This window comes from Zea mays, chromosome 9 (assembly GCF_902167145.1).
Source record: "Zea mays cultivar B73 chromosome 9, Zm-B73-REFERENCE-NAM-5.0, whole genome shotgun sequence".
NCBI classification, from domain to species: Eukaryota; Viridiplantae; Streptophyta; class Magnoliopsida; order Poales; family Poaceae; genus Zea; species Zea mays.
Window position 1 is genome coordinate 152160272 of NC_050104.1, and position 15990 is coordinate 152176261.

At 47.3% G+C, this 15990-nt stretch overlaps 1 long non-coding RNA gene across 1 annotated transcript; it reads left to right on the forward strand.

Moving 5' to 3' along the window:
• The first annotated feature begins 3559 nt into the window (after positions 1 to 3559).
• On the forward strand, positions 3560 to 4912 carry LOC111590148 (uncharacterized). Its single transcript, XR_002749264.2, has 2 exons — positions 3560 to 4472; positions 4562 to 4912. It is a non-coding gene; the product is annotated as an uncharacterized lncRNA (long non-coding RNA).
• The last annotated feature ends 11078 nt before the right edge of the window (positions 4913 to 15990 follow it).

Sequence of the window (15990 nt, forward strand, 5' to 3'; positions counted from 1 at the left end):
CTGAGGCTTCGGGGTGGCCGGCCGAGCCGTCTGCTCGGGCCGGATTCCTGGAGGAGACCCTGGCGGCGATAGCCCGGGCGTGGCGCTGACGTCGTCCTTCGGAGCGGAGATCCTTCGCCCGTGTTGCCGCCCGAGGCTCGGTCGGACTTCACCGAAGGTGGAGTTGATGCCGAGGGTGTCGCTGCTCCCCCTCCATCGACGTCTGAGCCTGCAGGATCGGTTCATCTTGTAGCGTGCGTATGTTTTCTGCGGCCGCCGAGGCCCAAACATATCGTCGTTGTGTTGTAAAGTTGTGTTTCTTTTCCCCTCGTTTCGAGTATCTGGACTTATTTGTCGGTAACAGAATTGTTTGTCCGAGCGAGAGTTACTTTTCATGGAAGGTGATGAGTGAGGTATCCGTATCCCGGAGGCGTAGGAGTCCCTCGGCTCGGTCGGCCTTGCCGCTTACGTGTACTCTTACTCGTCCGTAGGATTCTGTTATCGATATAGTCGAGAAGGCCCGAAAAATCGTTTCGGCAGAAAAGTTTCCAAGCATTAAGACTTGTTCGGTCAGCAGAATCGCTTATCCGAGCGTGAGTTACTTATCGCAGAAGGTGATGAGTGAGGTATCCGTATCCCGGAGGCGTAGGAGTCCCTCGGCTCGGTCGGCCTTGGCTGCTTACGTGTACTCCGTCGTTTTCAGGATCCCACTTTCGAAGTAGTCGAAAAGCACGAAAGACGTTCTGGCAAAAAGACCTTTTCTGAGGAAAATTTTGACGCAGAGGGGGTTCGCCCCTTCTAGCCTCCGAGGGAGGGTCGGGCTTTGCCGAGGCAAGGCTGACCCTTCCTTGATGGTTAGACTTTGTATGTGAACGAGGTGTACGAACAACTTGAAAGCATCTTAAGGGTAGAAGCGACGTAGTTGTCGGATGTTCCAAGCGTTGCTGTAGACCTCGCCTTGACTGTTGGCCAGCTTGTACGTCCTGGGCTTCAGAACCTTGGTGATGACGAACGGCCCTTCCCAGGGAGGCGTGAGCTTGTGCCGCCCTCGGGCGTCTTGTCGTAGTCGAAGCACCAAGTCGCCCACTTGGAGGTCTCGGGACCGAACCCCTCGGGCGTGGTAGCGTCGGAGGGACTGCTGATACCGCGCCGAGTGTAGTAAGGCCATGTCCCGAGCCTCTTCCAGCTGGTCCAGTGAGTCTTCTCGGTTTGTTCGATTGCTTTGGTCGTCGTAGGCCCTCGCCCTCGGGGAACCGTATTCTAAGTCTGTGGGCAAGATGGCCTCGGCCCCATAGACTAGAAAGAACAGTGTGAAGCCCGTGGCTCGGCTCGGCGTTGTCCTCAGACTCCAGACCACCGAGGGGAGCTCCTTCATACATCGCTTGCCGAACTTGTTGAGGTCGTTGTAGATCCTCGGCTTGAGTCCTTGCAGAATCATGCCGTTGGCACGTTCTACCTGCCCATTCGTCATGGGGTGAGCCACGACGGCCCAGTCCACCCGGATGTGGTGATCCTCGCAGAAGTCCAGGAACTTTCTGGTGAACTGGGTGCCGTTGTCGGTGATGATGGAGTTCGGGACCCCAAAGCGATGGATGATGTTGGTGAAGAATGCCATCGCCTGTTCGGACCTGATGTTGTTTAGGGGTCGGACCTCGATCCACTTGGAGAATTTGTCGATGGCGACCAGCAGGTGCGTGTAGCCCCCGGGTGCCTTCTGCAGGGGATCGACGAGGTCCAGACCCCACACAGCAAACGGCTAGGTGATGGGTATTGTTTGCAGAGCCTGAGCGGGCAGGTGGGTCTGCCTTGCGTAGAATTGACACCCTTGGCAGGTGCGGACAATTCTAGTGGCGTCGGCCACCGCGGTCGGCCAGTAGAAACCTTGTCGGAAAGCGTTTCCAACAAGGGCTCGAGGCGCTGCGTGATGACCGCAAGCCCCCGAGTGTATTTCTTGTAATAACTCCTGACCCTCGGCGATGGATATGCATCGCTGGAGGATGCCTGAGGGGCTGCGGTGGTAGAGCTCCTTCCCGTCCCCCAACAAGACGAACGACTTGGCGCGTCGCGCCAGTCGCCGAGCTTTGGCTCGGTCGAGGGGCAGCTCTCCTCGGTGGAGATATTGCAGGTACGGGGTCCGCCAGTCTCGATTAGGCGGGACCCCATTCCGCTCTTCCTCGACGCGCGGTGCCTCACCCTCGGGGGCCGAGGGTACCTCGGACTAAGCCGATGGTGCCTCGGGCAGGGCCGAGGCCTTCTCGGGCTCGGGCGTGTCGTCGGTCTTGACTGAGGGTTGATGTAGGTCTCGGGAGAAGACGTCCGGGGGAACCGTTGTCCGCCCCGAGGCTATATTGTCCAGCTCGTCCGCAGTCTCGTTGTATCGTAGAGCGATGTGGTTGAGCTCGAGCCCGTGGAACTTGTCCTCCAGGAGCCGAACCTCATCGCAGTAGGCTTCCATCTTCGAGTCGCGGCAGTGGGAGTTCTTCATGACTTGGTCGATGACAAGCTGCGAGTCACCGCGAGCGTCGAGGCGTCGGACCCTAGCTCGATGGCGATGCGCAACCCGTTGACCAGAGCCTCGTACTCGGCCACATTATTGGACGCTGGGAAATGGAGGCGCAGCACATAGCGGAGGTGCTTCCCGAGGGGCGAGACGAAGAGCAGGCCCGCGCCTGCCCCTGTTTTCATCGGCGACCCGTTGAAAAACATGGTCCAGAGTTCCGGTTGGATCAGAGCTGCTGGAAGCTGGGTGTCGACCCATTCAGCCACAAAGTTGTGACACCCCAGGTGTCAGTTTCGTGTTATGTCGGGAGATTTGTCCCTAACGCGAATGCTCAGTGAAAATTTCTATTTCTTGATCGTGTCTATCTCTGTCTATCAGACTTTCTCTTGGAAGTTCACCGAATTCGGAGTTAATCGATCGCGAGAAACAACCAATTTTGGAGCGTGTTAAAACTTTTAATTCTCGGAACTAATGCAGACTCGAAGATCATTCTCGAATTATAAATTCCGTCTGAAGCTCTTTAAATCAAACTCTCGACGACTGTTATCTGATCTGAGCCCGAATCTAATTCCTCGAAACTTCGATCTATGTTCGACTATTCTATCCGGGTCCGTATTCTCCAACGGGATACTCAGTATGTCGCCCTCTAATTAATTCTTATCCGACTCGACTTCATACCTCTATGTTCGATCCCGATTTAAAAATCAACATCGGCGACGATTTTTAAATGTCGCGGTTTGTCTCTTTCAATCAAAAATCCGAAAGCCGGTCATATTTCGAGGCGATTTATTTTCGAATCATGCGTAGAGAATTATTTTCGAGCGAAATCTAATTAGACTCTCGGCCGAATTAATTGCTCAATCGTCTGTTCGCCGAAATCTATTTCGCTCTGTTCTGTGTACAGACAAATTCTGCGGGAACATTTTATTCCGGAAAATACTTATCGCAACCCGTTTGGCGTATTTGGGCCAAATCTAGCCCAGCCCACTAGGCCCACTAAGCAACCCTAGCCCTAGGGTTTCTCTATAAATACGGATCCCTCTCCCTTGCCCTTGGTCATTTTTGCATTCCCACCCCTATTGTTTTTCCAGCCGCCACAGCCATCTCTCCCTCGCTTCTCCTTCAGCCGACGTGCACACGCTCCCTGTCTTCTTCCTCACGGTGGCCAGCAGGGAGCACCAAGGCCAGCGCCCACTTCCTCCCATGGCGCCCAGGCCTGCTCCTCTCGGCCAGCCAGGGCGCGGTGGCCCCTGCCCCTGCCCCTTCTTCCTCGCGCACGCTGCATCTCCCAGCTCGGCCTCGCCATCGCGCAGCAGCTCCCTGGATCCATGGCGCCGGTGAAGCTCGAGCAGTCAAGCTCCCAACCATGGCGTCCAGAAAATCCCACAGCCGAGCTCCCCAACCTGCTGTCTTTTCTCCCAGCGCCTCCCTCCACTCGCCCCCCCCTCGACGCAGCAAACCAGCGAGGTGCTCGACGCCGGCCTTTTTCCTCCCTGTGTGCCTTGCCGCAGGAGCAGGAGCTCTTCCCTTCCCCAGCGACGCCCCTCTGCAGCTCGCCCTCCTCTAGCCCATGGCCGCCGGGATCCACAGAGCAGAGCAGCACCTCTGCTCCTGCTTCCTTCCTCCAATGTCGACCGACGCCATGGAGTTGAACCGAGCCCCCCCTCTCTAATCCAGCGCTCAAGGCTCCTCTCCCCCTCTCCCATCCATGGCGCCACATTCAGCAGCAGCTTCTTCCCCCTAGCACTCGCTCCCTGCAGGCGAGCAGCTCGGCCCCTTCCTCCCTGCGCAGCAGCTCACCCCACCTTCCCTCGCTGCGCATCTCCTCGGTGAAACACCGCTGTCCTGCAGCCCCGGCTTCCTCGCTGCTACCGCTGCGCGCATGCCAAGTGCTCGGCATAATGTCAAGGGAGGCGTGTTGTTGCAGCACCGTCGACGCTCACCGGTTGGTCGCTGTTTTGCGCAGCCCCCAACCGCGCCGTCGAAACCCGTGGTGAGAAACCCCCGCTGTTCTCGATGTTTATTTTCCAATGTGTGTGGTGTTCGATGAACTGCCGCCAACAAATTTGTGTGTTTTCGCAGCTAGTGGTCGACGTCGTGCCTTGCCCGTTCGATGAAATACCAAGCCTTGTGGACAGCCCATGTGACTAGCCTCGATTCGTCCAGGTTGTTCACTTGGTATTTTGTGGATTAATCTATTTAAGCTTTGGTCTATGTTGTGCATGTGTAAGAAAATGTATTTGTATGGATTGAAGTTCGTGGCGAAAGAAAAAGAAGTAGAAAAGAACTCGAACGTTTTTATATTTCGATAGGAATATATGCGATGTATTGTTTGATGTGTGCGATTTGTAGTTTGTATAATTACGTTTTGGTCGATGTGGTGTATATTGGTGTTTGACTATATGTGGGTATAAAATGTTTTGGTTATATGCAGTGGCGGGGTCGCATTCACGTTTTGGTAAACAAATGTGTCGTATTTGTTTTATGTGATGAGTAAATTGGAAATACAAGTTATATGAGGATTTAATTAGGACATGTATGTACGTGTGTGCTGTGGTGTATTGTAGTAGTGGTGGCGTAAGATAATTGATTGAGGTGTGCGGGTATATGCCGTAATGTGGTTATACTCGCGACGAAGAAAAGATGTATGTCTTGTTAACACAACGTTTAGGTTGCTGTCGTATAACCGTGTGAAGAATGCTCCCGATGGTCGTGTGACTAAAGGGTGATGTAGTGACAAGCGAGAAGTAAGTTTAATATTTTTTAAAAACGATTAGTCGATAGCATCTGTCGGTGTCGTCATGCTTTCTGTGGTATGGCGGGTCGATGCCTTGCCTTGTCAAATATTGCATTCCATGCCCCTTTGGATAAATAAATGTCTTGTTGGTCGATTAGAGGTCTTCTATGAGTGTTATCGCAGCCCAAGAATTATGGGAAGCAAGTAGCATTCATAAGTCGGTCCTGGTTAAAAATTGAAGAACAATCCGATAACATATGCACCTAAGTGCTTTAGGTCCTTCAGTAGCAAGTAAGTCTTATGGAGTTTTATGCCAGACGTTAATGCCTCTATGTTAGACCTCCTAAAATATGGTGTCCTAAGTGACTTGTTTGTTGTCTTGTTTAAGTTGAGAAAAGGTTAAGAAACGTTAATTAACCTGCTCCCACCCATGTTTGAGTTGCAAGGTCTAAATGGGTTGCTAAGTCTTATGCTGTGATTAGCCAACTCATGTAAGTAAGAGTTAGTTGCGTAAGTGATTGTTGCATATGTTGTGTCCCAAATTGAGATAATAACGAGTTAGCAGACTTGTTAGATGGTTTGGGTTAAGTCCGTAAATGCGGTGATTTGCTTGTTGTAGTCTAAATGCGTATGGTTATGATCGCGGGTAAAAAGTAGTAGTGCTCTTGTGATGTCTAATTTAAAACGCAAATTGTTGAGTGATTATCGTGAAGAATGCGTTGTTCATTGGTTGTAGTAATTTTAGTACACTAAATGATTTGGATAAAATTTGTAAGTCTACTTGTTAGTCCTCATTTAATTAATTTAACTCTAAGAAATGGTAAAGTGCTAGAATGATTCAAGTCTCTAGAATGCGGCAATTCTTGAATTATATATGAGCTGAAATTTATTGATTACTGTTTTGGGCTGCACGTACTGTTTTAGTTGTGATGTATGTTTGATGAACCAAATTGTGTTTTCTGTAGATATGTGCTATAGAAAAGTGGTAGATAACTTTATTATCTTGCTGGTGTTAAAATTTGACAACCATAGCTCTGACGGTTTAGGAGTTAGGATTTTTACAAATTCAGTAACTGAATCTGTCCAAATTCTGTACAGATTTCAGAAACTGCATTGTTTGCCTAATTTAATGTTACAATCTGTTCATGGTCATTATAAGAAAGTTGTAGATGCTTTTCTGATCTTGTTTGTGTTAAAATTTCATAAACACAGGCCTGATAGTTTAAGAGTTATGAATTTTACAAACTGGTTGTTGTGTTCTGTCCTCTGTCAGAACAGATTTCGAAAACTGTAATGTTTGATTTAATTAAACCTGGAATCACTTCTTGGTGATTATAAAAGTTATGTAGTACTTTTCCCAAGCTTTCCAAAAAGTCTTGGATCACTATTTTTGGTGGTCTGAAGATTAAGTTACATGTGTTTGAAGTGTGAAGACTGAATCTGTCCAGTTTTGGACAGTACAGCCTTTATAGTATATTTTACCCTTGATACATGCTAAACCAGCTAGGGATGTTTATAAATAATTTGTAGAACATTTAATTAGCTTTCCAGAAAGTCTAGGACCACTTTGTTTGGATGTCTGAATCTTTTGTTGTGAATTTTTGAAGCTGCAAGTCTGAATCTGTCCAAATCTGGACAGAGCTGCTGTGTTTGCACAATTCGACCTTGCTAAGTGTTTAATCAGGTTGTGATGACAATACCAAAGTTGTAGAGCACTTTTTAAGCTTTCCAGAAAGTCCTAGCTTGCTATTTTTGGATTAATATTTGAAAAGTTATGATTAAAACAAGTGACTGCTGTATTGCTGTCCAAAAATCTGCAAGTGCCCATTTGATGATTGAGTTCACTCTTTTGGCTAAAAATGCTTAGTTAGCACTTAGCGGACATAGACTCATAATGGCTAAACATAGGCTAACATGTGTTCCATGATTAAGGTGCTTGCTTGCTGTAGTTGATTGTGATAGAGGAGTCCATCGACATTGATGCGTCGGTCCTCTATTAAACTTGTGTTTGTGATGCTTTTGTGTGATCAATAGAACTAATGCAAAGTCGTAGCAATTAAATAAATGCGTGTACCTGTGATATCGTATTTGTGTTGCGTAAATAAATAAAATATGGTCGTCTTTTAAGGATGTTAGTATTGAACGCCGATAACGTGTAGATAACTAATGCTAGCGTATGGTTGTTTATGATGTCTTACAATTTACTGTTAGTTCGCTACCCTGTATTTGAATGTCTTGTGATACATTCCATTATATTCATACATATGCATCTTGCACCTCATATAGGATCGAGAGATGATGATCGAGCAGTGATGTGGTGCCACCCACAAGATGCAGTTGGTGGACGACCTGAAGATGATAGACATGACCAGTAGATGCTCGCCATGCGAGTACCTCCCCCAGCAAACACTCTCTACGTGTTAAATTAAAGGCAAGCCCCGGTTTTATGCATAACCGTATATATATGCTATTTTACTGCACTTAATATTTGTAGGATTGTACTGTGCACTTAAGTGTAGGAGTTGACTGAAACCCTAGTTGCATGAACTCAGGATTCCTTTTTGAGATGGATACTAGTATGCTAGGTCGAGTAGCTGCTTTGCTAATTAGGGATCTCGGTAGAAGTCGAGTGATTTTTCTAGCACTCGCGCGAGGTCAGGAAATTGGTTGTATCCACTTTCATATCATACTGATGTTGGTCTGTGGACACGGATCCATGGGGATGCGTGGTCTACGAGATGAAATTGGAATAAGGATTAACGTGCGGATACCTGTGTCAAGCGTTTGAACGTACTAAGCACATGCCGAGAAATATGGTAAATCGGTAAGCCTAGTACCTGATTGAACCTGGCAGTAGACTTTACCCCTCACGCGACCTGAGACGAGGTCTCCCATTCCGGTTATGGTGGGTACAAGTGCGGTCACTGCACGACGGCCAGTCGGGGTCAGTGAGGCATTGTACGCCAAGGCGGTGAGCCCTGATCTGCTGACGGGGAATCGATGGGGACGGTTGATATGTGTGGGGACGGAGTGCCCCTGCATGTCGTGTGTTTAGGTTTACCTTGCAAGGATAAAAACTCGATTCGAATCGTCTGCTTCTCGTAGCTAATGAGACTGCTTGATCCATTGTACTGCATTGAGTAATAAGTGGAAATGAGGTGACTGGCAAAAGATGTTGGTTGGTAAAAATGTTTGATACCATGTATGATTAGCTAGGTACACATCTAGTCTAAAGGATTCTACTAAAACTTGAAAAGCTAAAACTTGTTTTTAGACTCAGCTAGTGCTTTTGGCAAACCAAACCCCTCAGCCAAACAGCTGCATGTCTAGAGGTAGAGGAGTAGACTCCTCACACCGGGCAAGTCTAGCTGAGTATTAGTATACTCAGCCTTGCTTGTGGCATAATTTTTGCAGGTACTTCTTAGGTCGATTGGTTGATGGTGTGACTTGGCCTTCATCCCTGCCACCGGGATAGACGGTCGAGTGGGTTATTGCTTCCGCAGGAGAGGACCAGGAGGAGTAGCGTGGCCAGGCTTCGCCATGTTACTCGGTTTTCTCCGTTAGTTATTTCCGCTGCATTAAAATTTATGGTTATTATTTCTGAAACTCCGATAATGTAATCACTAATGATACTTATTAAATTGTGGTATTATGTTTTATTGTATTTCTCTGTGCCTCACCTTCGAGTGAGCTAGTGGTATTCGATCCTGGTAAGTGGCTTTATCGGACTAGATCCGAGGGACTGACGGGTTATTCCTGTTTAAGTGTGTTGCTGCCCTTAAGGGTGCGACTTGGGCACTTAAGCTGGAATAATTCGGGCGGTTCCGCCACAAAAGTCCGCCAATTCTTGGGACTTGATGGCCTTCTGAGGGGCGAACGTGATTGTCTCGCCCATGATTTCCACCGCCCACTTTGCAATCCTACCCGAGGCCTCTCGGCACTGGATGATCTCCCCCAGGGGGAAGGATGACACCACAGTCACCAGATGAGACTCGAAGTAGTGTCGTAACTTCCACCGCATCAGAATCACTGCGTACAGCAACTTCTGAACTTGTGGGTAGCGGATCTTGGTCTCGGACAGGACCTCGCTGATGAAGTAGACCGACCTCTGGACGGGCAATGCATGCCCTTCTTCTCGTCTCTCAACCACGATCGCGGCGCTGACCACCTGAGTGGTAGCGGCGACGTAGATCAAGAGGTCTTCTCCGGCAGCGGGGGGCACCAAAATGGGCGCGCTGGTGAGGAGCGTTTTTAGGTTCCCGAGGGCTTCCTCGGCCTCGGGGGTCCAAGTGAAGCGCTCGGTCTTCCTTAAGAGGCGGTACAGAGGTAGGTGTTGGGGACTTGTTCTCAAATGCTATGAATTAAGAACAAGGCAACATAAAATGTTAAATATCAATGCCCTTCGTCCGCTGAAACATCATCTCCACAAGGATTTAATGAACTTCGAACGAAGGTCACGAGCATAAATATTACGAAGGTTTCACCTTCGTAATTAAACTTATAAAGATAATACCAAGTAAAGTAAAACATGAAACATTAAAGATAAATACATTGAAAATAAATGACATCATGCACATATCTTATTATATGAATTTAAGATATTTGAATACAACGTTTAGGTACATTTATACCTTTGTCTTGACAAACAATAATTCCCGAGTGATGCGTTAGCAATTACAGGAATACGTGAATAGTAAAGGAATATTGTTCACTATTTATAGGCACAGGACACAGCCTGTGAGGAATTACAATCATGCCCTTCATAAAAGTTTACAACAATGACTCAGACCCTTATGGACTAAAAGGTCATTCTATCCTTAAGTCGGTTCGACCCTTCATCTTCGGATATGCTGTAATACCGAAGCTTCATGAATGGTGCCTTCGGCGTCACGTACGAGCAGCTTCAGCCGAAGCTGTTTCTTTCTGCAGGACCTTCGGCGACGAAGCATGGTCCCAACAGTAGCCCCTTCGCGGTGCTAGATCATTTTTCGTAACGAGCTTGATCCGTGAAAAAAGTCTCTTAGGCTTCAGGGAGCCGAAGGTCCGAAAAACACCTTCCCTGAGCTCGTTGTCGAGAAACGATACAGCTTTCGAGCGCGTAGCGGTCCCACCATGCAGGTTCACTATTTTGGTTTTTGCGGTCCACCATGCAGTGGGTGCGAGCAACTGTTTGCCTGGTGTAAAAATCCTGACGATTCACCTTCTTACCTGCAGCACTATATAAACAGACAGGTAGGTGTGAAGTTACCACAGCATTCATTGCTATTGCACTGTTTTGCTGCCAAAAATTTTAACCATAGCCGAAGCTTGACTTTCGCATTCAAACGAAGCTCCAGTTTGGTGCCTGCTTCGTCAGAAGAAGAGCTTCGGAAGAAAGGTTATTAATTTTCAAGAAAATAAAAATCAAATGGCCAGAGTGCGTTCTACTACTAGAGTTGAGCGCGAAGGAGACGAAGTCGAAGCTGTGGAAACTGTTCCTATCTCGGAAGCAATGAAGCGGTCTGGATTGGTGACATCGGAAGACAACCCTGCTGCTGAAGCAGAACAAGCAGATATTGTAGAGACTGATTCTGAAGGTGATCACAGTATCGCAGTACCAAGCAAGCCTAGCCACCTGGACTTCGGAAAGTCAACCATCTCCAAGGCTGATTTCCGAAGATGGTAAAGTCGGGCTACTTTAGCGAAGATGAGAAAAAGCTGATTCGCTTCGGTGAAGAAGAAACTACCCCGAAGCCACAGAAAAATGAAATAGTGATTTTCAAGAGTTTCCTCAGAGCTGGTTTGAGATTTCCTTTGAATAAGATGATTGCCGATGTGCTAAAGAAGTTTGGGATCTATCTTCATCAACTAACTCCTAATGTTATTGTTAGGCTTAGTGTTTATATTTGGGCTCTCCGAAGCCAGGGGGTGGAGCCATTTGCCAAAGGTTTATGCCGGGTACACGAGCTACATTACCAAACTAAGGCCAGAAAGGATGGGTTACATGAAAATTTTGGTTGTTACAATTTTGCCTATCGGAAGACTACAAAATTTCCTGTGATCAGCTACCGAAGCAAGTGGCCGGCAGGCTGGAAATCGGAATGGTTCTACGTCAAAGTTGACGATGACAAGGAGAAGCTGGTACAGAGTCCGCTTGAACTGATCTTCGGAGAGACCAGACCCCGATGCAGTATGACACCAGAAGGTCCAACCCAAACCGCGTTAGCTGAATTCAGGATTATTGCAGAGCACATTGGCACTAGAGATTTAGTGCAGGAATTTCTGGCTTTCAAAATATTTCCAACTATGAAAGAATGGGCTATGCCGAAGCTTGAAAGAGAGAAGAAAGAGGAGGAGCTTGTCCGACTACCTTACCACTATAAGTTCAAGAAATATTTTAAGGCACCCTGCCAAGAATGACTCGAAACAATCGAAATAATGAGTACTGAAATTCTTGGAAATTACTCTAAAAAAGAGGATCAGTTGATGACAGTAGCCTTCGGCACCCGACCGAAGCGAAGGCTAAACAAAGTGCTTGATGCTATAGGCTTTGAATATCCTGATTATGGGCGATTGGGCAGAGATGCCGGAGGCCCGAAGAGAAAAAGAATTGCCAACGCCGTTGACGAAGAAAGCACCAAATTGGCCAAAAAGAAAAAGGAAATTTCTAAAAAGCCGAGCCCTGAGCCAAAGGTAGCTGCTTCAAGAAAAAGAAAAACTGCATCTCCAGAACCAAAAACATTGGTCCGAGAGGAGGAAACTCCTGCAACACCTTCTGCTGCCGAAGTAGAAGAGATTCTGAAGGTAATGACTGAACCCTTGCCTATCAAGCTAAGTCCGCTGGCACCGGAACTGACAAAGTTTTTTTCAGAAGGACAAAGAAGCTTCGACAGCAGAAAGTCCTGCAGAGCCGAAAAAACGAAGAATTATCCAAGTCACAGATGTGATTCATCAGACACCGCCACCAGCGACGGTGTCAAAAATTGTCTTTGCCGAGACTGCTGAAGCCGAAGGCGCCGCAACCGAAGCTACCGGAGTGGAAACCACTGAATATGAAACTGGCGAAGCCGAAGCTACCGGGGCCGAAGCCGGGACTACCGAAGATTCGAACCTGGAAACCACACTTGAGGTTATTGACAATATACTTCTGAAAATGGCTGAAGAAGAAGCTGATGTGGCTGCGGTGAACACGACAACTGAAAAGAGGAAAGAGCAGATTGATGAAATTTCGGAGGAAGGAGATTTTAACTTTCAAGATTTGCTTGGACAAGAGTTAACAGACGCCGAAAAAGAAGAGTTGAAAAAATATGCCATATCTTGCGGATATAAATCAGGGGCTATGCTATTTGGTGGGGTCAACGAAGGGAAGCTAAGATGCCTTCGGAATCGCACCGAGGCCAAAATTGTTAGAACCCTCTCCAAAAGTGTTGGCTTGCCGAAGATAGAAGCAGACCTCTGCAGGTACCAGCGACATCATGTCGCCGGCAGCTTGCTCTATGCGAATTTTAAGGTAAAAATATTATTATTATTTTATTATTATTTTTATTTTTATGTCTTTTTCTGACGAAGGTTGTTTTGGCAGAGTATATTATTAAGTAAAGTGCTAAAAATGCAACAAGATCTTGAAGAGGAGAAGAACAAAGCTATCATCAAAGATTTAGAAGAAAAAGTTGAAAATTACGAAGCTGTTCTGAAGAAGAAGGACTTCGCCATTCAAGATCTTGAAATTATGGCTAAAGAACACGAAGGTGCTTTAGAGAAGAAAGACTTTATTATTCAGTCTATGGAAGGCTCCTTGGCTGAGGTCCAAGCCGAAAATAACAGTTTAAAGAATGAACTACTCAAAAAGTCAGAAAAATATGACCAAGAAAAGGAGAAGCTTGAAGCAAGTCTCAAGACTGAGGTCGAGAAAAATCAAATTTGCAAAAATCATTGAAGGATCTCCAAGAGAAATGCCTAAATTTCGGCAGCCGATGCGTGCAGCGGCTGAAGGACGTATTTCACTCTATCGGAGCCAGTTCTGAAAAATTTTCACCTTCAGCCGAAAACCTGCCCAGCACCTTGGAACATATTGAAGGCGAGGTTGATGCTCTTGACAAAGTTATTGGTGGGCATGCCGATTTCTGCGCCCTGGTAGCTTCTCGAGGCACAGCTGCCGCTTTTCTGAAGGCTGGCTGTACGCACGGAAAAATTGTGAATAGACCAAACTTCAGCTTGTCAGCAACAGACTTGATTGATATCCCGAGCCTAGCCCGAAGCATCGGAAATAGATTTATGACCCAGATTTGGGTAAATGGCGGGCGAAGGATGGCTGGTGACGAAGCTCGAAGTCACCTTAAGCCGGTAAGAAACTTATATTTGTTACTTTTACCTTCTACTTGAAATTTGCACCTTTCTTATTCTGCTCTTTAATATGTGCAGGATCACGAAGCTGAAGTATGACGAAGCTGAAGTATGACGGCCTGAAGCTTGATAGTTGCTGTAATAGACTTTCCTACAAAAAATTCTGAAGGGATCTTTGTAATATAATTATGGAAAAAACTTATGTAAATTTGTACATACCTTGTAATATATTTTGTCTCCTTTATCCGTGTACAATCTGCTTTGCTGTGGACGAAACTTCTCTTTTTGAGCCGAAGGCGAAAAACACCTTCCCTTCTTTTCGTACACAACGAAGCATGAAAATTTTTCTCTTTCTTCGAAATTTTTCCTCATTGCCGAAGCATCTGTCTTTTTTGTGTGGTATGATGATGACTCTATATATGTCTAAATGAATGTTTATGAATGCAAATGACATGATGTAATGTATCGTGCAAATGAATATCGAAACACATATTCAAAAACCATAACCATAGCCCTTCATCCCCTTGGGAATGATTCAAATCTTTTGACCGTTTACTTTTCGGCTTCACCGTTTACTTTTCGGTGTATCAGCGTTGACTTTTCGCTGTAAGCCTCCCTTAGGAGCTTCTTCGCCTTTTACTTTCAGCGGAATCAACGTTTATTTTTCGTTGTAAGCCTCCCTTAGGAGCTTCTTCGCCTTTTACTTTCAGCGGAATCAGCGTTTATTTTTCGCTGTAAGCTCTGCATTCCCTTAGGAACGACTTTTGAGCTTCTCCCTGCTTTCTTTTCTTTTTCCTTTGCATTTACATTTACATTTTTGGGGGATATCACTCTTATAGAATTAAAATAAGGAAAATTACATGTTGTGGCCCCATTAAAAACCTTTCTCCCCCTTTGGAAAGAAAAAGGGTGTCACAAAAAAGAATAGAAAAAGAAAATTACATCAAGCTAAACATAATATCGCCGAAGCTCATCCGCTTTCCATGATCTAGGAATGTCGTTGCCGTCCATATCCTTCAATCTGTAGGAACCGGGTCTTGACGAAGTTGCTACCAAGAAAGGTCCTTCCCACTTCAGCTGTAATTTGCCTACTGTCTCAGGGTTGGCTATTCTTCGAAGCACCAAGTGTCCTGGCTCAATGTTCTTCAGCCTAACCTTTCTGTCACGCCATTTTATTGTTTCAGCTTGATATTTGTTGATGTTTTCCACAGCTTGAAGCCTGATCCCTTCTATAGCATCTTTTTCCACAGAGTGATCAACTGCATCTTCGCCTTCTGCCGAAGCTACTGTTCTTATTGATCCTGCTTTGGCTTCTTCCGGGGTTATTGCTTCGTCACCAAATAATAGTTTGAATGGCGTAAAACCTGTTGATCTTGACACTGTTGTGTTACGACTCCACACCACTTTGATTAATTATTCTGGCCACTTTCCCCTGGGCTGATTGAAGATTAGCTTCATTATCCCTGTCATTATGATCCCATTAGCTCTTTCAACAAGTCCGTTTGACTCCGGATGTCGAACTGATGCAAAATGGATCTTCGTGCCAATTTGATCGCAAAATTCTCTGAAAGCTTCAGAATCAAACTGTGTTCCATTATCCACAGTAATGGCCTTCGGCACTCCGAAGAGACAAACAATATTTTGCCAGAAAAACTTTTGAATATGTCGGGACCATAATTAGGGGTACCCTCAAGACTCCTAATTCTCAGCTGGTAACCCCCATCAGCATAAAGCTGCAAAGGCCTGATGGGTGCGATTAAGTCAGGGATCAGTCCATTCGAGCGACTCGATCACGCCTCGCCCGAGCCTAGCCTCGGACAAGGGCAGCCGACCCCGGAGGATTTCCGTCTCGCCCGAGGCCCCTCTCCAACGGCGAACATATTTCCGGCTCGCCCGAGGCCCTGCCTTCGCTAAGAAGCAACCCTGACTAAATCGCCGCACCGACCGACCAAATCGCAGGAGCATTTAATGCAAAGGTGGCCTGACACCTTTATCCTGACGCGCGTCCCCCGGTAGAGCCGAAGTGACCGCCGTAACTTCGCCGCTCCACTGACCGGCCTGACAGAAGGACAGCGCCGCCTGCGCCACTCCGACTGCGGTGCCACTTGACAGAGTGAGGCTGACAGGCAGTCAGGCCCTGCCGAAGGCACCATAGGAAGCTCCGCTTCGCCCGACCCAGGGCTCGGACTCGGGCTAAGTCCCGGAAGACGGCGAACTCCGCTCCGCCTGACCCAGGGCTCGAACTCGGGCTAAGTCCCGAAAGACGACGAACTCCGCTCCGCCCGACCCAGGGCTCGGACTCGGGCTAAGTCCCAGAAGACGACGAACTCCGCTCCGCCCGACCCAGGGCTCGGACTCGGGCTAAGTCCCGGAAGACGACGAACTCCGCTCCGCCCGACCCAGGGCTCGGGCTCGGGCTAAGTCCCGGAAGACGGCGAACTCCGCTCTGCCC